General features: G+C 35.7%; 6 non-coding genes across 6 annotated transcripts; all 6 read left to right on the plus strand.

The window, feature by feature from the left end:
• The first annotated feature begins 1465 nt into the window (after positions 1 to 1465).
• TRNAT-UGU (transfer RNA threonine (anticodon UGU)) lies at positions 1466 to 1558 on the plus strand. The gene is given in 2 exon segments: positions 1466 to 1503; positions 1523 to 1558. It is a non-coding gene; the product is annotated as a tRNA-Thr (tRNA).
• Positions 1559 to 5960: 4402 nt separating this feature from the next.
• On the plus strand, positions 5961 to 6053 carry TRNAT-UGU (transfer RNA threonine (anticodon UGU)). The gene is given in 2 exon segments: positions 5961 to 5998; positions 6018 to 6053. It is a non-coding gene; the product is annotated as a tRNA-Thr (tRNA).
• Positions 6054 to 7765: 1712 nt separating this feature from the next.
• TRNAT-UGU (transfer RNA threonine (anticodon UGU)) lies at positions 7766 to 7858 on the plus strand. Its single transcript is given in 2 exon segments — positions 7766 to 7803; positions 7823 to 7858. It is a non-coding gene; the product is annotated as a tRNA-Thr (tRNA).
• Positions 7859 to 9570: 1712 nt separating this feature from the next.
• Positions 9571 to 9663, plus strand: TRNAT-UGU (transfer RNA threonine (anticodon UGU)). Its single transcript is given in 2 exon segments — positions 9571 to 9608; positions 9628 to 9663. It is a non-coding gene; the product is annotated as a tRNA-Thr (tRNA).
• Positions 9664 to 11376: 1713 nt separating this feature from the next.
• On the plus strand, positions 11377 to 11469 carry TRNAT-UGU (transfer RNA threonine (anticodon UGU)). Its single transcript is given in 2 exon segments — positions 11377 to 11414; positions 11434 to 11469. It is a non-coding gene; the product is annotated as a tRNA-Thr (tRNA).
• Positions 11470 to 13182: 1713 nt separating this feature from the next.
• On the plus strand, positions 13183 to 13275 carry TRNAT-UGU (transfer RNA threonine (anticodon UGU)). The gene is given in 2 exon segments: positions 13183 to 13220; positions 13240 to 13275. It is a non-coding gene; the product is annotated as a tRNA-Thr (tRNA).
• The last annotated feature ends 7386 nt before the right edge of the window (positions 13276 to 20661 follow it).

The raw sequence follows: 20661 nt of genomic DNA on the forward strand, positions 1-20661 counted from the left end.
TGATTTTCTGCAATATAGCATGATAATCCATACTGACAGCTCTGGATAGTATCAGCACATCTCTTGCTGGACTTGGTAATGCAAAGAACACAGTAAACAGCTACACTTTTTCCTCAAAAATAAATAATTGACTATTAAAAACCTATCAGTCTTAAATAAGAACATCAGTAAGCACCACTGGCATAATGGATAAGTCACTGTTCTCCTAAGCCAGGGGTTGTGGGTCCAAGTCCCATCTGTGGTGGAAGTCATTACAGCAAGTGTCTCATCACTAGAGTTGATATTTTATCCTTGCTTCAACTGTAAAACAGTCTTGCAGTGTTTAGCTTGTAAAAAATGACCAAAGAAGCTAAAATATGACATTTATTATGATAACATTATTGTTGTTGTTTTTTTAAACCTTTTCTATCACCGTGGACAGCTTATTCAAGTGCCATCTGGCATGCATGTACCTTTGTTGCTCATCATTCATCACCAAAAATGATATTCTTTTTCAATTCTTATGACTGTACTGATTGTAGTGAATAAAATCCACATCTAGCATAACCAACAAATGCTGCAAAGTTCTCCAGTGGTGCACTTGGTCAGCGTGCGGCGCTTGTAAGACAGTATCTGTTGAGCAATGCCGAGGTTGTGAGTTCAAGCCTCAACTGGAGCAGCTTAGTATACATTTTTTTTTCTTTTCTTATGTCATTAGTCATTGATTATAATCTGCTACCTTAATATTTAATATGATATTACAAAGGATGGAAGAAAGAAAGAAAAAACACAAACATGATTGTGCATTTAAGTTGTCAGCACACATCTGCTTTGGTTCAAATGCACTGCATATCTTCCTTCAGTCAGCCAACAAAACAGCAATGGAAAAGATTAACATACTGTTGGTAAAGCAGTTGCATCAAATTGATTTTCTGCAATATAGCATGATAATCCATACTGACAGCTCTGGTTAGTACCAGCACATTTCTTGCTGGACTTGGTAATGCAAAGAACACAGTAAACAGCTTCACTTTTTTCAAAAATAAATAATTGACTATTAAAAACCTATCAGTCTTAAATTAGGACATCAGTAAGCACCACTGGCATAATGGATAAGGCACTGTTCTCCTAAGACAATGGTTGTGGGTTTAAGTCCCATCTCAGTTGGAAGTCATTACATCAAGTGTCTCATCACTAGAGTTGATATTTTATCCTTGCTTCAACTGTAGAACAGTCTTGCAGTGTTTAGCTTGCAAAAAATGACCACAGAAGCTAAAAAATGACATTTATTATGATAACATTGTTGTTGTTTTTTTAAAACCTTTTCTATCACCGTGGACAGCTTATTCAAGTGCCATCTGGCATGCACGTTCGTTTGTTGCTCATCATTCATCACCAAAAATGATTTTCTTTTTCAATTCTTATGACTGTACTGATAATATTGAATAAAATCCACATCTAGCATAACCAATAAATGCTGCAAAGTGCTCCAGTGGTGCACTTGGTCAGCACGCGGTACTTGTAAGACAGTATCTGTTGAGCAATGCCGAGGTTGTGAGTTCAAGCCTCACCTTGAGCAGCTTTGTATACTGGTTTTTTCCTTTTCTTATGTCATTAGTCATAGATTATAATCTGCTACCTTAATATTTAATATGATATTACAAAGGATGGAAGAAAGAAAGAAAAAACACAAACATGAGTTTGTATTTAAGTTGTCAGCACACATCTGCTTTGGATCAAATGCACTGCATATCTTCCTTCAGTCAGCCAACAAAACAGCAATGGAAAAGATTAACATACTGTTGGTAAAGCAGTTGCATCAACTTGATTTTCTGCAATATAGCATGATAATCCATACTGACAGCTCTGGATAGTATCAGCACATCTCTTGCTGGACTTGGTAATGCAAAGAACACAGTAAACAGCTACACTTTTTCCTCAAAAATAAATAATTGACTATTAAAAACCTATCAGTCTTAAATAAGAACATCAGTAAGCACCACTGGCATAATGGATAAGTCACTGTTCTCCTAAGCTAGGGGTTATGGGTCCAAGTCCCATCTGGGGTGTAAGTCATTACAGCAAGTGTCTCATCACTAGAGTTGATATTTTATCCTTGCTTCAACTGTAAAACAGTTTTGCAGTGTTTAGCTTGTAAAAAATGACCACAGAAGCTAAAATATGACATTTATTATGATAACATTGTTGTTGTTTTTTTTAAAACCTTTTCTATCACCGTGTACAGTTTATTCAAGTGCCATCTGGCATGCATGTTCCTTTGTTGCTCATCATTCATCACCAAATATGATTTTCTTTTTCAATTCTTATGACTGTACTGATTGTATTGAATAAAATCCACATCTAGCATAACCAATAAATGCTGCAAAGTTCTCCAATGGTGCACTTGGTCAGCATGCAGTATTTGTAAGAAAGTATCTGTTGAGCAATGCCGAGGTTGTGCGTTCAAGCCTCACCTGGAGCAGCTTAGTATACTTTTTTTTTCTTTTCTTATGTCATTAGTCATTGATTATAATCTGCTACCTTAATATTTAATATGATATTACAAAGGATGGAAGAAAGAAAGAAAAAACACAAACATGATTGTGCATTTAAGCTGTCAGCACACATCTGCTTTGGTTCAAATGCACTGCATATCTTCCTTCAGTCAGCCAACAAAACAGCAATGGAAAAGATTAACATACTGTTGGTAAAGCAGTTGCATCAAATTGATTTTCTGCAATATAGCATGATAATCCACACTGACAGCTCTGGTTAGTACCAGCACATTTCTTGCTGGATTTGGTAATGCAAAGAACACAGTAAACAGCTTCACTTTTTTTCAAAAATAAATAATTGACTATTAAAAGCCTATCAGTCTTAAATAAGGACATCAGAAAGCACCACTGGCATAATGGATAAGGCACTGTTCTCTTAAGCCAGTGGTTGTGGGTCCAAGTCCCATCTGGGGTGGAAGTCATTACAGCAAGTGTCTCATCACTAGAGTTAATATTTTATCCTTGCTTCAACTGTAAAACAGTCTTGCAGTGTTTAGCTTGTAAAAAATGACCACAGAAGCTAAAATATGACATTTATTATGATAACATTGTTGTTGTTGTTTTTTAAACCTTTTCTATCACCGTGGACAGCTTATTCAAGTGCCATCTGGCATGCACGTTCGTTTGTTGCTCATCATTCATCACCAAAAATGATTTTCTTTTTCAATTCTTATGACTGTACTGATTGTATTGAATAAAATCCACATCTAGCATAACCAATAAATGCTGCAAAGTGCTCCAGTGGTGCACTTGGTCAGCGCACGGTACTTGTAAGACAGTATCTGTTGAGCAATGCCGAGGTTGTGAGTTCAGCTTTGTATACTGTTTTTTTCCTTTTCTTATGTCATTAGTCATAGATTATAATCTGCTACCTTAATATTTAATATGATATTACAAAGGATGGAAGAAAGAAAGAAAAAACACAAACATGAGTTTGTATTTAAGTTGTCAGCACACATCTGCTTTGGATCAAATGCACTGCATATCTTCCTTCAGTCATCCAACAAAACAGCAATGGAAAAGATTAACATACTGTTGGTAAAGCAGTTGCATCAAATTGAATTTCTGCAATATAGCATGATAATCCATACTGACAGCTCTGGATAGTACCAGCACATCTCTTGCTGGACTTGGTAATGCAAAGAACACAGTAAACAGCTACACTTTTTCCTCAAAAATAAATAATTGACTATTAAAAACCTATCAGTCTTAAATAAGAACATCAGTAAGCACCACTGGCATAATGGATAAGTCACTGTTCTCCTAAGCTAGGGGTTATGGGTCCAAGTCCTATCTGGGGTGTAAGTCATTACAGCAAGTGTCTCATCACTAGAGTTGATATTTTATCCTTGCTTCAACTGTAAAACAGTTTTGCAGTGTTTAGCTTGTAAAAAATGACCACAGAAGCTAAAATTTGACATTTATTATGATAACACTGTTGTTGTTTTTTTAAAACCTTTTCTATCACCGTGTACAGCTTATTCAAGTGCCATCTGGCATGCATGTTCCTTTGTTGCTCATCATTCATCACCACAAATGATTTTCTTTTTCAATTCTTATGACTGTACTGATTGTATTGAATAAAATCCACATCTAGCATAACCAATAAATGTTGCAAAGTTCTCCAGTGGTGCACTTGGTCAGCATGCGGTTTTTGTAAGAAAGTATCTGTTGAGCAATGCCGAGGTTGTGCGTTCAAGCCTCACCTGGAGCAGCTTAGTTTATGTTTTTTTTTCTTTTCTTATGTCATTAGTCATTGATTATAATCTGCTACCTTAATATTTAATATGATATTACAAAGGATGGAAGAAAGAAAGAAAAAACACAAACATGAGTTAGTATTTAAGTTGTCAGCACACATCTGCTTTGGTTCTAATGCACTGCATATCTTCATTCAGTCAGCCAACAAAACAGCAATGGAAAAGATTAACATACTGTTGGTAAAGCAGTTGCATCAAATTGATTTTCTGAAATAATGCATGATAATCCATACTGACAGCTCTGGATAGTACCAGCACATTTCTTGCTGGACTTGGTAATGCAAAGAACACAGTAAACAGCTTCACTTTTTCCTCAAAAATAAATAATTGACTATTAAAAACCTATCAGTCTAAAATAAGAACATCAGAAAGCACCACTGGCATAATGGATAAGTCACTGTCCTCCTAAGCCAGGGGTTGTGGGTCCAAGTCTCATCTGGGGTGGAAGTCATTACAGCAAGTGTCTCATCACTAGAGTTGATATTTTATCCTTCCTTCAACTGTAAAACAGTCTTGCGGTGTTTAGCATGTAAAAAATAACCACAGAAGCTAAAATATGACATTTATTATGATAACATTGTTGTTGTTTTTTTTAAACCTTTTCTATCACCGTGGGCAGCTTACTCAAGTGCCATCTGGCATGCATGTTCCTTTGTTGCTCATCATTCATCACCAAAAATTATTTTCTTTTTCAATTCATATGACTGTACTGATTGTATTGAATAAAATCCACATGTAGCATAACCATCTGATTATGCTAAGTGCTCCAGTGGCGCAATTTGTCAGCACGCGGTACTTATAAGACAGTATCTGTTGAGCAATGCCGAGGTTGTGAATTCAAGCCTCACCTGAAGCAGCTTTGTTTACAGTTATTTTTCTTTTTCTTATGTCAATAGTCATAGATTATGATCTGCTACCTTAATATTTAATATGATATTACAAAGGATGGAAGAAAGAAAGAAAAAACACAAACATGAGTTTGTATTTAAGTTGTCAGCACACATCTGCTTTGGTTCTAATGCATTGCATATCTTCCTTCAGTCAGCCAACAAAACAACAATGGAAAATATTAACATACTATTGGTAAAGCAGTTGCATCAAATTGATTTTCTGCAATATAGCATGATAATACATACTGACAGCTCTGTATAGTACCAGCACATTTCTTGCTGGACTTGGTAATGAAAAGAACACTGTAAACAGCTTCACTTTTTCCTCAAAAATAAATAATTGACCATTAAAAACCTATCAGTCTAAAATAAGAACATCAGTAAGCACCACTGGCATAATGGATAAGTCACTGTTCTCCTAAGTCAGGGGTTGTGGGTCAAAGTCCCATCTGGGGTGGAAGTCATTACAGCAAGTGTCTCATCACTAGAGTTGATATTTTATCCTTGCTTCAACTGTAAAACAGTCTTGCAGTGTTTAGCTTGTAAAAAATGACCACAGTAGCTAAAATATGACATTTATTATGATAACATTGTTGTTGTTTTTTTAAAACCTTTTCTATCACCGTGGACAGCTTATTCAAGTGCCATCTGGCATGCATGTTCCTTTGTTGCTCATCATTCATCACCAAAAATTATTTTCTTTTTCAATTCTAATGACTGTACTGATTGTATTGAATAAAATCCACATCTAGCATAACCAACAAATGCTGCAAAGTGCTCCAGTGGTGCACTTGGTCAGCGCGCGGTACTTGTAAGACAGTATCTGTTGAGCAATGCCGAGGTTGTGAGTTCAAGCCTCACCTGGAGCAGCTTAGTATACATTTTTTTTTTCTTTTCTTATGTCATTAGTCATTGATTATAATCTGCTACCTTAATATTTAATATGATATTACAAAGGATGGAAGAAAGAAAGAAAAAACACAAACATGAGTTTGTATTTAAGTTGTCAGCACACATCTGCTTTGGATCAAATGCACTGCATATCTTCCTTCAGTCATCCAACAAAACAGCAATGGAAAAGATTAACATACTGTTGGTAAAGCAGTTGCATCAAATTGATTTTCTGCAATATAGCATGATAATCCATACTGACAGCTCTGGATAGTATCAGCACATCTCTTGCTGGACTTGGTAATGCAAAGAACACAGTAAACAGCTACACTTTTTCCTCAAAAATAAATAATTGACTATTAAAAACCTATCAGTCTTAAATAAGAACATCAGTAAGCACCACTGGCATAATGGATAAGTCACTGTTCTCCTAAGCCAGGGGTTGTGGGTCCAAGTCCCATCTGTGGTGGAAGTCATTACAGCAAGTGTCTCATCACTAGAGTTGATATTTTATCCTTGCTTCAACTGTAAAACAGTCTTGCAGTGTTTAGCTTGTAAAAAATGACCAAAGAAGCTAAAATATGACATTTATTATGATAACATTATTGTTGTTGTTTTTTTAAACCTTTTCTATCACCGTGGACAGCTTATTCAAGTGCCATCTGGCATGCATGTACCTTTGTTGCTCATCATTCATCACCAAAAATGATATTCTTTTTCAATTCTTATGACTGTACTGATTGTAGTGAATAAAATCCACATCTAGCATAACCAACAAATGCTGCAAAGTTCTCCAGTGGTGCACTTGGTCAGCGTGCGGCGCTTGTAAGACAGTATCTGTTGAGCAATGCCGAGGTTGTGAGTTCAAGCCTCAACTGGAGCAGCTTAGTATACATTTTTTTTTCTTTTCTTATGTCATTAGTCATTGATTATAATCTGCTACCTTAATATTTAATATGATATTACAAAGGATGGAAGAAAGAAAGAAAAAACACAAACATGATTGTGCATTTAAGTTGTCAGCACACATCTGCTTTGGTTCAAATGCACTGCATATCTTCCTTCAGTCAGCCAACAAAACAGCAATGGAAAAGATTAACATACTGTTGGTAAAGCAGTTGCATCAAATTGATTTTCTGCAATATAGCATGATAATCCATACTGACAGCTCTGGTTAGTACCAGCACATTTCTTGCTGGACTTGGTAATGCAAAGAACACAGTAAACAGCTTCACTTTTTTCAAAAATAAATAATTGACTATTAAAAACCTATCAGTCTTAAATTAGGACATCAGTAAGCACCACTGGCATAATGGATAAGGCACTGTTCTCCTAAGACAATGGTTGTGGGTTTAAGTCCCATCTCAGTTGGAAGTCATTACATCAAGTGTCTCATCACTAGAGTTGATATTTTATCCTTGCTTCAACTGTAGAACAGTCTTGCAGTGTTTAGCTTGCAAAAAATGACCACAGAAGCTAAAAAATGACATTTATTATGATAACATTGTTGTTGTTTTTTTAAAACCTTTTCTATCACCGTGGACAGCTTATTCAAGTGCCATCTGGCATGCACGTTCGTTTGTTGCTCATCATTCATCACCAAAAATGATTTTCTTTTTCAATTCTTATGACTGTACTGATAATATTGAATAAAATCCACATCTAGCATAACCAATAAATGCTGCAAAGTGCTCCAGTGGTGCACTTGGTCAGCACGCGGTACTTGTAAGACAGTATCTGTTGAGCAATGCCGAGGTTGTGAGTTCAAGCCTCACCTTGAGCAGCTTTGTATACTGGTTTTTTCCTTTTCTTATGTCATTAGTCATAGATTATAATCTGCTACCTTAATATTTAATATGATATTACAAAGGATGGAAGAAAGAAAGAAAAAACACAAACATGAGTTTGTATTTAAGTTGTCAGCACACATCTGCTTTGGATCAAATGCACTGCATATCTTCCTTCAGTCAGCCAACAAAACAGCAATGGAAAAGATTAACATACTGTTGGTAAAGCAGTTGCATCAACTTGATTTTCTGCAATATAGCATGATAATCCATACTGACAGCTCTGGATAGTATCAGCACATCTCTTGCTGGACTTGGTAATGCAAAGAACACAGTAAACAGCTACACTTTTTCCTCAAAAATAAATAATTGACTATTAAAAACCTATCAGTCTTAAATAAGAACATCAGTAAGCACCACTGGCATAATGGATAAGTCACTGTCCTCCTAAGCCAGGGGTTGTGGGTCCAAGTCTCATCTGGGGTGGAAGTCATTACAGCAAGTGTCTCATCACTAGAGTTGATATTTTATCCTTCCTTCAACTGTAAAACAGTCTTGCGGTGTTTAGCATGTAAAAAATAACCACAGAAGCTAAAATATGACATTTATTATGATAACATTGTTGTTGTTTTTTTTAAACCTTTTCTATCACCGTGGGCAGCTTACTCAAGTGCCATCTGGCATGCATGTTCCTTTGTTGCTCATCATTCATCACCAAAAATTATTTTCTTTTTCAATTCATATGACTGTACTGATTGTATTGAATAAAATCCACATGTAGCATAACCATCTGATTATGCTAAGTGATCCAGTGGCGCAATTTGTCAGCACGCGGTACTTATAAGACAGTATCTGTTGAGCAATGCCGAGGTTGTGAATTCAAACCTCACCTGAAGCAGCTTTGTTTACAGTTATTTTTCTTTTTCTTATGTCAATAGTCATAGATTATGATCTGCTACCTTAATATTTAATATGATATTACAAAGGATGGAAGAAAGAAAGAAAAAACACAAACATGAGTTTGTATTTAAGTTGTCAGCACACATCTGCTTTGGTTCTAATGCATTGCATATCTTCCTTCAGTCAGCCAACAAAACAACAATGGAAAATATTAACATACTATTGGTAAAGCAGTTGCATCAAATTGATTTTCTGCAATATAGCATGATAATACATACTGACAGCTCTGTATAGTACCAGCACATTTCTTGCTGGACTTGGTAATGAAAAGAACACTGTAAACAGCTTCACTTTTTCCTCAAAAATAAATAATTGACCATTAAAAACCTATCAGTCTTAAATAAGAACATCAGTAAGCACCACTGGCATAATGGATAAGTCACTGTTCTCCTTAGTCAGGGGTTGTGGGTCAAAGTCCCATCTGGGGTGGAAGTCATTACAGCAAGTGTCTCATCACTAGAGTTGATATTTTATCCTTGCTTCAACTGTAAAACAGTCTTGCAGTGTTTAGCTTGTAAAAAATGACCACAGTAGCTAAAATATGACATTTATTATGATAACATTGTTGTTGTTTTTTTAAAACCTTTTCTATCACCGTGGACAGCTTATTCAAGTGCCATCTGGCATGCATGTTCCTTTGTTGCTCATCATTCATCACCAAAAATTATTTTCTTTTTCAATTCTAATGACTGTACTGATTGTATTGAATAAAATCCACATCTAGCATAACCAACAAATGCTGCAAAGTGCTCCAGTGGTGCACTTGGTCAGCGCGCGGTACTTGTAAGACAGTATCTGTTGAGCAATGCCGAGGTTGTGAGTTCAAGCCTCACCTGGAGCAGCTTAGTATACATTTTTTTTTTCTTTTCTTATGTCATTAGTCATTGATTATAATCTGCTACCTTAATATTTAATATGATATTACAAAGGATGGAAGAAAGAAAGAAAAAACACAAACATGAGTTAGTATTTAAGTTGTCAGCACACATCTGCTTTGGTTCTAATGCACTGCATATCTTCATTCAGTCAGCCAACAAAACAGCAATGGAAAAGATTAACATACTGTTGGTAAAGCAGTTGCATCAAATTGATTTTCTGAAATAATGCATGATAATCCATACTGACAGCTCTGGATAGTACCAGCACATTTCTTGCTGGACTTGGTAATGCAAAGAACACAGTAAACAGCTTCACTTTTTCCTCAAAAATAAATAATTGACTATTAAAAACCTATCAGTCTTAAATAAAAACATCAGAAAGCACCACTGGCATAATGGATAAGTCACTGTCCTCCTAAGCCAGGGGTTGTGGGTCCAAGTCTCATCTGGGGTGGAAGTCATTACAGCAAGTGTCTCATCACTAGAGTTGATATTTTATCCTTCCTTCAACTGTAAAACAGTCTTGCGGTGTTTAGCATGTAAAAAATAACCACAGAAGCTAAAATATGACATTTATTATGATAACATTGTTGTTGTTTTTTTTAAACCTTTTCTATCACCGTGGGCAGCTTACTCAAGTGCCATCTGGCATGCATGTTCCTTTGTTGCTCATCATTCATCACCAAAAATTATTTTCTTTTTCAATTCATATGACTGTACTGATTGTATTGAATAAAATCCACATGTAGCATAACCATCTGATTATGCTAAGTGATCCAGTGGCGCAATTTGTCAGCACGCGGTACTTATAAGACAGTATCTGTTGAGCAATGCCGAGGTTGTGAATTCAAACCTCACCTGAAGCAGCTTTGTTTACAGTTATTTTTCTTTTTCTTATGTCAATAGTCATAGATTATGATCTGCTACCTTAATATTTAATATGATATTACAAAGGATGGAAGAAAGAAAGAAAAAACACAAACATGAGTTTGTATTTAAGTTGTCAGCACACATCTGCTTTGGTTCTAATGCATTGCATATCTTCCTTCAGTCAGCCAACAAAACAACAATGGAAAATATTAACATACTATTGGTAAAGCAGTTGCATCAAATTGATTTTCTGCAATATAGCATGATAATACATACTGACAGCTCTGTATAGTACCAGCACATTTCTTGCTGGACTTGGTAATGAAAAGAACACTGTAAACAGCTTCACTTTTTCCTCAAAAATAAATAATTGACCATTAAAAACCTATCAGTCTTAAATAAGAACATCAGTAAGCACCACTGGCATAATGGATAAGTCACTGTTCTCCTTAGTCAGGGGTTGTGGGTCAAAGTCCCATCTGGGGTGGAAGTCATTACAGCAAGTGTCTCATCACTAGAGTTGATATTTTATCCTTGCTTCAACTGTAAAACAGTCTTGCAGTGTTTAGCTTGTAAAAAATGACCACAGTAGCTAAAATATGACATTTATTATGATAACATTGTTGTTGTTTTTTTAAAACCTTTTCTATCACCGTGGACAGCTTATTCAAGTGCCATCTGGCATGCATGTTCCTTTGTTGCTCATCATTCATCACCAAAAATTATTTTCTTTTTCAATTCTAATGACTGTACTGATTGTATTGAATAAAATCCACATCTAGCATAACCAACAAATGCTGCAAAGTGCTCCAGTGGTGCACTTGGTCAGCGCGCGGTACTTGTAAGACAGTATCTGTTGAGCAATGCCGAGGTTGTGAGTTCAAGCCTCACCTGGAGCAGCTTAGTATACATTTTTTTTTTCTTTTCTTATGTCATTAGTCATTGATTATAATCTGCTACCTTAATATTTAATATGATATTACAAAGGATGGAAGAAAGAAAGAAAAAACACAAACATGAGTTTGTATTTAAGTTGTCAGCACACATCTGCTTTGGATCAAATGCACTGCATATCTTCCTTCAGTCATCCAACAAAACAGCAATGGAAAAGATTAACATACTGTTGGTAAAGCAGTTGCATCAAATTGATTTTCTGCAATATAGCATGATAATCCATACTGACAGCTCTGGATAGTATCAGCACATCTCTTGCTGGACTTGGTAATGCAAAGAACACAGTAAACAGCTACACTTTTTCCTCAAAAATAAATAATTGACCATTAAAAACCTATCAGTCTTAAATAAGAACATCAGTAAGCACCACTGACATAATGGATAAGTCACTGTTCTCCTAAGCCAGGGGTTGTGGGTCCAAGTCCCATCTGTGGTGGAAGTCATTACAGCAAGTGTCTCATCACTAGAGTTGATATTTTATCCTTGCTTCAACTGTAAAACAGTCTTGCAGTGTTTAGCTTGTAAAAAATGACCACAGAAGCTAAAATATGACATTTATTATGATAACATTATTGTTGTTGTTTTTTTAAACCTTTTCTATCACCGTGGACAGCTTATTCAAGTGCCATCTGGCATGCATGTTCCTTTGTTGCTCATCATTCATCACCAAAAATGATTTTCTTTTTCAATTCTTATGACTGTACTGATTGTATTGAATAAAATCCACATCTAGCATAACCAACAAATGCTGCAAAGTTCTCCAGTGGTGCACTTGGTCAGCGTGCGGCGCTTGTAAGACAGTATCTGTTGAGCAATGCTGAGGTTGTGAGTTCAAGCCTCACCTGGAGCAGCTTAGTATACATTTTTTTTTCTTTTCTTATGTCATTAGTCATTGATTATAATCTGCTACCTTAATATTTAATATGATATTACAAAGGATGGACGAAAGAAAGAAAAAACACAAACATGATTGTGCATTTAAGTTGTCAGCACACATCTGCTTTGGTTCAAATGCACTGCATATCTTCCTTCAGTCAGCCAACAAAACAGCAATGGAAAAGATTAACATACTGTTGGTAAAGCAGTTGCATCAAATTGATTTTCTGCAATATAGCATGATAATCCATACTGACAGCTCTGGTTAGTACCAGCACATTTCTTGCTGGACTTGGTAATGCAAAGAACACAGTAAACAGCTTCACTTTTTTTCAAAAATAAATAATTGACTATTAAAAACCTATCAGTCTTAAATTAGGACATCAGTAAGCACCACTGGCATAATGGATAAGGCACTGTTCTCCTAAGACAATGGTTGTGGGTTTAAGTCCCATCTCAGTTGGAAGTCATTACATCAAGTGTCTCATCACTAGAGTTGATATTTTATCCTTGCTTCAACTGTAGAACAGTCTTGCAGTGTTTAGCTTGCAAAAAATGACCACAGAAGCTAAAAAATGACATTTATTATGATAACATAGTTGTTGTTTTTTTTAAACCTTTTCTATCACCGTGGACAGCTTATTCAAGTGCCATCTGGCATGCACGTTCGTTTGTTGCTCATCATTCATCACCAAAAATGATTTTCTTTTTCAATTCTTATGACTGTACTGATAATATTGAATAAAATCCACATCTAGCATAACCAATAAATGCTGCAAAGTGCTCCAGTGGTGCACTTGGTCAGCACGCGGTACTTGTAAGACAGTATCTGTTGAGCAATGCCGAGGTTGTGAGTTCAAGCCTCACCTTGAGCAACTTTGTATACTGTTTTTTTCCTTTTCTTATGTCATTAGTCATAGATTATAATCTGCTACCTTAATATTTAATATGATATTACAAAGGATGGAAGAAAGAAAGAAAAAACACAAACATGAGTTTGTATTTAAGTTGTCAGCACACATCTGCTTTGGATCAAATGCACTGCATATCTTCCTTCAGTCAGCCAACAAAACAGCAATGGAAAAGATTAACATACTGTTGGTAAAGCAGTTGCATCAAATTGATTTTCTGCAATATAGCATGATAATCCATACTGACAGCTCTGGATAGTATCAGCACATCTCTTGCTGGACTTGGTAATGCAAAGAACACAGTAAACAGCTACACTTTTTCCTCAAAAATAAATAATTGACTATTAAAAACCTATCAGTCTTAAATAAGAACATCAGTAAGCACCACTGGCATAATGGATAAGTCACTGTTCTCCTAAGCCAGGGGTTATGGGTCCAAGTCCCATCTGGGGTGTAAGTCATTACAGCAAGTGTCTCATCACTAGAGTTGATATTTTATCCTTGCTTCAACTGTAAAACAGTTTTGCAGTGTTTAGCTTGTAAAAAATGACCACAGAAGCTAAAATATGACATTTATTATGATAACATTGTTGTTGTTTTTTTTTAAACCTTTTCTATCACCGTGTACAGTTTATTCAAGTGCCATCTGGCATGCATGTTCCTTTGTTGCTCATCATTCATCACCAAATATGATTTTCTTTTTCAATTCTTATGACTGTACTGATTGTATTGAATAAAATCCACATCTAGCATAACCAATAAATGCTGCAAAGTTCTCCAATGGTGCACTTGGTCAGCATGCAGTATTTGTAAGAAAGTATCTGTTGAGCAATGCCGAGGTTGTGCGTTCAAGCCTCACCTTGAGCAGCTTAGTATACGTTTTTTTTTCTTTTCTTATGTCATTAGTCATTGATTATAATCTGCTACCTTAATATTTAATATGATATTACAAAGGATGGAAGAAAGAAAGAAAAAACACAAACATGATTGTGCATTTAAGCTGTCAGCACACATCTGCTTTGGTTCAAATGCACTGCATATCTTCCTTCAGTCAGCCAACAAAACAGCAATGGAAAAGATTAACATACTCTTGGTAAAGCAGTTGCATCAAATTGATTTTCTGCAATATAGCATGATAATCCACACTGACAGCTCTGGTTAGTACCAGCACATTTCTTGCTGGATTTGGTAATGCAAAGAACACAGTAAACAGCTTTACTTTTTTTCAAAAATAAATCATTGACTATTAAAAGCCTATCAGTCTTAAATAAGGACATCAGAAAGCACCACTGGCATAATAGATAAGGCACTGTTCTCTTAAGCCAGTGGTTGTGGGTCCAAGTCCCATCTGGGGTGGAAGTCATTACAGCAAGTGTCTCATCACTAGAGTTAATATTTTATCCTTGCTTCAACTGTAAAACAGTCTTGCAGTGTTTAGCTTGTAAAAAATGACCACAGAAGCTAAAATATGACATTTATTATGATAACATTGTTGTTGTTGTTTTTTAAAACCTTTTCTATCACCGTGGACAGCTTATTCAAGTGCCATCTGGCATGCACGTTCGTTTATTGCTCATCATTCATCACCAAAAATGATTTTCTTTTTCAATTCTTATGACTGTACTGATTGTATTAAATAAAATCCACATCTAGCATAACCAATAAATGCTGCAAAGTGCTCCAGTGGTGCACTTGGTCAGCGCACGGTACTTGTAAGACAGTATCTGTTGAGCAATGCCGAGGTTGTGAGTTCAGCTTTGTATACTGTTTTTTTCCTTTTCTTATGTCATTAGTCATAGATTATAATCTGCTACCTTAATATTTAATATGATATTACAAAGGATGGAAGAAAGAAAGAAAAAACACAAACATGAGTTTGTATTTAAGTTGTCAGCACACATCTGCTTTGGATCAAATGCACTGCATATCTTCCTTCAGTCAGCCAACAAAACAGCAATGGAAAAGATTAACATACTGTTGGTAAAGCAGTTGCATCAAATTGATTTTCTACAATATAGCATGATAATCCATACTGACAGCTCTGGATAGTACCAGCACATCTCTTGCTGGACTTGGTAATGCAAAGAACACAGTAAACAGCTACACTTTTTCCTCAAAAATAAATAATTGACTATTAAAAACCTATCAGTCTTAAATAAGAACATCAGTAAGCACCACTGGCATAATGGATAAGTCACTGTTCTCCTAAGCCAGGGGTTATGGGTCCAAGTCCCATCTGGGGTGTAAGTCATTACAGCAAGTGTCTCATCACTAGAGTTGATATTTTATCCTTGCTTAAAACTGTAAAACAGTTTTGCAGTGTTTAGCTTGTAAAAAATGACCACAGAAGCTAAAATATGACATTTATTATGATAACATTGTTGTTGTTGTTTTTTTTAAAACCTTTTCTATCACCGTGTACAGTTTATTCAAGTGCCATCTGGCATGCATGTTCCTTTGTTGCTCATCATTCATCACCAAATATGATTTTCTTTTTCAATTCTTATGACTGTACTGATTGTATTGAATAAAATCCACATCTAGCATAACCAATAAATGCTGCAAAGTTCTCCAATGGTGCACTTGGTCAGCATGCAGTATTTGTAAGAAAGTATCTGTTGAGCAATGCCGAGGTTGTGCGTTCAAGCCTCACCTGGAGCAGCTTAGTATACGTTTTTTTTTCTTTTCTTATGTCATTAGTCATTGATTATAATCTGCTACCTTAATGTTTAATATGATATTACAAAGGATGGAAGAAAGAAAGAAAAAACACAAACATGATTGTGCATTTAAGCTGTCAGCACACATCTGCTTTGGTTCAAATGCACTGCATATCTTCCTTCAGTCAGCCAACAAAACAGCAATGGAAAAGATTAACATACTGTTGGTAAAGCAGTTGCATCAAATTGATTTTCTGCAATATAGCATGATAATCCACACTGACAGCTCTGGTTAGTACCAGCACATTTCTTGCTGCATTTGGTAATGCAAAGAACACAGTAAACAGCTTCACTTTTTTTCAAAAATAAATAATTGACTATTAAAAGCCTATCAGTCTTAAATAAGGACATCAGAAAGCACCACTGGCATAATGGATAAGGCACTGTTCTCTTAAGCCAGTGGTTGTGGGTCCAAGTCCCATCTGGGGTGGAAGTCATTACAGCAAGTGTCTCATCACTAGAGTTGATATTTTATCCTTGCTTCAACTGTAAAACAGTCTTGCAGTGTTTAGCTTGTAAAAAATGACCACAGAAGCTAAAATATGACATTTATTATGATAACATTGTTGTTGTTGTTTTTTAAACCTTTTCTATCACCGTGGACAGCTTATTCAAGTGCCATTTGGCATGCACGTTCGTTTGTTGCTCATCATTCATCACCAAAAATGATTTTCTTTTTCAATTCTTATGACTGTACTGATTGTATTGAATAAAATCCACATCTAGCATAACCAATAAATGCTGCAAAGTGCTCCAGTGGTGCACTTGGTCAGCGCGCGGTACTTGTAAGACAGTATCTGTTGAGCAATGCCGAGGTTGTGAGTTCAGCTTTGTATACTGTTTTTTTTTCCTTTTCTTATGTCATTAGTCATAGATTATAATCTGCTACCTTAATATTTAATATGATATTACAAAGGATGGAAGAAAGAAAGAAAAAACACAAACATGAGTTTGTATTTAAGTTGTCAGCACACATCTGCTTTGGATCAAATGCACTGCATATCTTCCTTCAGTCATCCAACAAAACAGCAATGGAAAAGATAAACATACTGTTGGTAAAGCAGTTGCATCAAATTGATTTTCTGCAATATAGCATGATAATCCATACTGACAGCTCTGGATAGTATCAGCACATCTCTTGCTGGACTTGGTAATGCAAAGAACACAGTAAACAGCTACACTTTTTCCTCAAAAATAAATAATTGACTATTAAAAACCTATCAGTCTTAAATAAGAACATCAGTAAGCACCACTGGCATAATGGATAAGTCACTGTTCTCCTAAGCTAGGGGTTATGGGTCCAAGTCCCATCTGGGGTGTAAGTCATTACAGCAAGTGTCTCATCACTAGAGTTGATATTTTATCCTTGCTTCAACTGTAAAACAGTTTTGCAGTGTTTAGCTTGTAAAAAATGACCACAGAAGCTAAAATATGACATTTATTATGATAACATTGTTGTTGTTTTTTTTAAAACCTTTTCTATCACCGTGTACAGTTTATTCAAGTGCCATCTGGCATGCATGTTCCTTTGTTGCTCATCATTCATCACCAAATATGATTTTCTTTTTCAATTCTTATGACTGTACTGATTGTATTGAATAAAATCCACATCTAGCATAACCAATAAATGCTGCAAAGTTCTCCAATGGTGCACTTGGTCAGCATGCAGTATTTGTAAGAAAGTATCTGTTGAGCAATGCCGAGGTTGTGCGTTCAAGCCTCACCTGGAGCAGCTTAGTATACTTTTTTTTTCTTTTCTTATGTCATTAGTCATTGATTATAATCTGCTACCTTAATATTTAATATGATATTACAAAGGATGGAAGAAAGAAAGAAAAAACACAAACATGATTGTGCATTTAAGCTGTCAGCACACATCTGCTTTGGTTCAAATGCACTGCATATCTTCCTTCAGTCAGCCAACAAAACAGCAATGGAAAAGATTAACATACTGTTGGTAAAGCAGTTGCATCAAATTGATTTTCTGCAATATAGCATGATAATCCACACTGACAGCTCTGGTTAGTACCAGCACATTTCTTGCTGGATTTGGTAATGCAAAGAACACAGTAAACAGCTTCACTTTTTTTCAAAAATAAATAATTGACTATTAAAAGCCTATCAGTCTTAAATAAGGACATCAGAAAGCACCACTGGCATAATGGATAAGGCACTGTTCTCTTAAGCCAGTGGTTGTGGGTCCAAGTCCCATCTGGGGTGGAAGTCATTACAGCAAGTGTCTCATCACTAGAGTTAATATTTTATCCTTGCTTCAACTGTAAAACAGTCTTGCAGTGTTTAGCTTGTAAAAAATGACCACAGAAGCTAAAATATGACATTTATTATGATAACATTGTTGTTGTTGTTTTTTAAACCTTTTCTATCACCGTGGACAGCTTATTCAAGTGCCATCTGGCATGCACGTTCGTTTGTTGCTCATCATTCATCACCAAAAATGATTTTCTTTTTCAATTCTTATGACTGTACTGATTGTATTGAATAAAATCCACATCTAGCATAACCAATAAATGCTGCAAAGTGCTCCAGTGGTGCACTTGGTCAGCGCACGGTACTTGTAAGACAGTATCTGTTGAGCAATGCCGAGGTTGTGAGTTCAGCTTTGTATACTGTTTTTTTCCTTTTCTTATGTCATTAGTCATAGATTATAATCTGCTACCTTAATATTTAATATGATATTACAAAGGATGGAAGAAAGAAAGAAAAAACACAAACATGAGTTTGTATTTAAGTTGTCAGCACACATCTGCTTTGGATCAAATGCACTGCATATCTTCCTTCAGTCATCCAACAAAACAGCAATGGAAAAGATTAACATACTGTTGGTAAAGCAGTTGCATCAAATTGAATTTCTGCAATATAGCATGATAATCCATACTGACAGCTCTGGATAGTACCAGCACATCTCTTGCTGGACTTGGTAATGCAAAGAACACAGTAAACAGCTACACTTTTTCCTCAAAAATAAATAATTGACTATTAAAAACCTATCAGTCTTAAATAAGAACATCAGTAAGCACCACTGGCATAATGGATAAGTCACTGTTCTCCTAAGCTAGGGGTTATGGGTCCAAGTCCTATCTGGGGTGTAAGTCATTACAGCAAGTGTCTCATCACTAGAGTTGATATTTTATCCTTGCTTCAACTGTAAAACAGTTTTGCAGTGTTTAGCTTGTAAAAAATGACCACAGAAGCTAAAATTTGACATTTATTATGATAACACTGTTGTTGTTTTTTTAAAACCTTTTCTATCACCGTGTACAGCTTATTCAAGTGCCATCTGGCATGCATGTTCCTTTGTTGCTCATCATTCATCACCACAAATGATTTTCTTTTTCAATTCTTATGACTGTACTGATTGTATTGAATAAAATCCACATCTAGCATAACCAATAAATGTTGCAAAGTTCTCCAGTGGTGCACTTGGTCAGCATGCGGTTTTTGTAAGAAAGTATCTGTTGAGCAATGCCGAGGTTGTGCGTTCAAGCCTCACCTGGAGCAGCTTAGTTTATGTTTTTTTTTCTTTTCTTATGTCATTAGTCATTGATTATAATCTGCTACCTTAATATTTAATATGATATTACAAAGGATGGAAGAAAGAAAGAAAAAACACAAACATGAGTTAGTATTTAAGTTGTCAGCACACATCTGCTTTGGTTCTAATGCACTGCATATCTTCATTCAGTCAGCCAACAAAACAGCAATGGAAAAGATTAACATACTGTTGGTAAAGCAGTTGCATCAAATTGATTTTCTGAAATAATGCATGATAATCCATACTGACAGCTCTGGATAGTACCAGCACATTTCTTGCTGGACTTGGTAATGCAAAGAACACAGTAAACAGCTTCACTTTTTCCTCAAAAATAAATAATTGACTATTAAAAACCTATCAGTCTTAAATAAAAACATCAGAAAGCACCACTGGCATAATGGATAAGTCACTGTCCTCCTAAGCCAGGGGTTGTGGGTCCAAGTCTCATCTGGGGTGGAAGTCATTACAGCAAGTGTCTCATCACTAGAGTTGATATTTTATCCTTCCTTCAACTGTAAAACAGTCTTGCGGTGTTTAGCATGTAAAAAATAACCACAGAAGCTAAAATATGACATTTATTATGATAACATTGTTGTTGTTTTTTTTAAACCTTTTCTATCACCGTGGGCAGCTTACTCAAGTGCCATCTGGCATGCATGTTCCTTTGTTGCTCATCATTCATCACCAAAAATTATTTTCTTTTTCAATTCATATGACTGTACTGATTGTATTGAATAAAATCCACATGTAGCATAACCATCTGATTATGCTAAGTGATCCAGTGGCGCAATTTGTCAGCACGCGGTACTTATAAGACAGTATCTGTTGAGCAATGCCGAGGTTGTGAATTCAAACCTCACCTGAAGCAGCTTTGTTTACAGTTATTTTTCTTTTTCTTATGTCAATAGTCATAGATTATGATCTGCTACCTTAATATTTAATATGATATTACAAAGGATGGAAGAAAGAAAGAAAAAACACAAACATGAGTTTGTATTTAAGTTGTCAGCACACATCTGCTTTGGTTCTAATGCATTGCATATCTTCCTTCAGTCAGCCAACAAAACAACAATGGAA

The sequence above is a fragment of the Pseudophryne corroboree genome, chromosome 11 (genome assembly GCF_028390025.1).
Source record: "Pseudophryne corroboree isolate aPseCor3 chromosome 11, aPseCor3.hap2, whole genome shotgun sequence".
NCBI lineage: Eukaryota > Metazoa > Chordata > Amphibia > Anura > Myobatrachidae > Pseudophryne > Pseudophryne corroboree.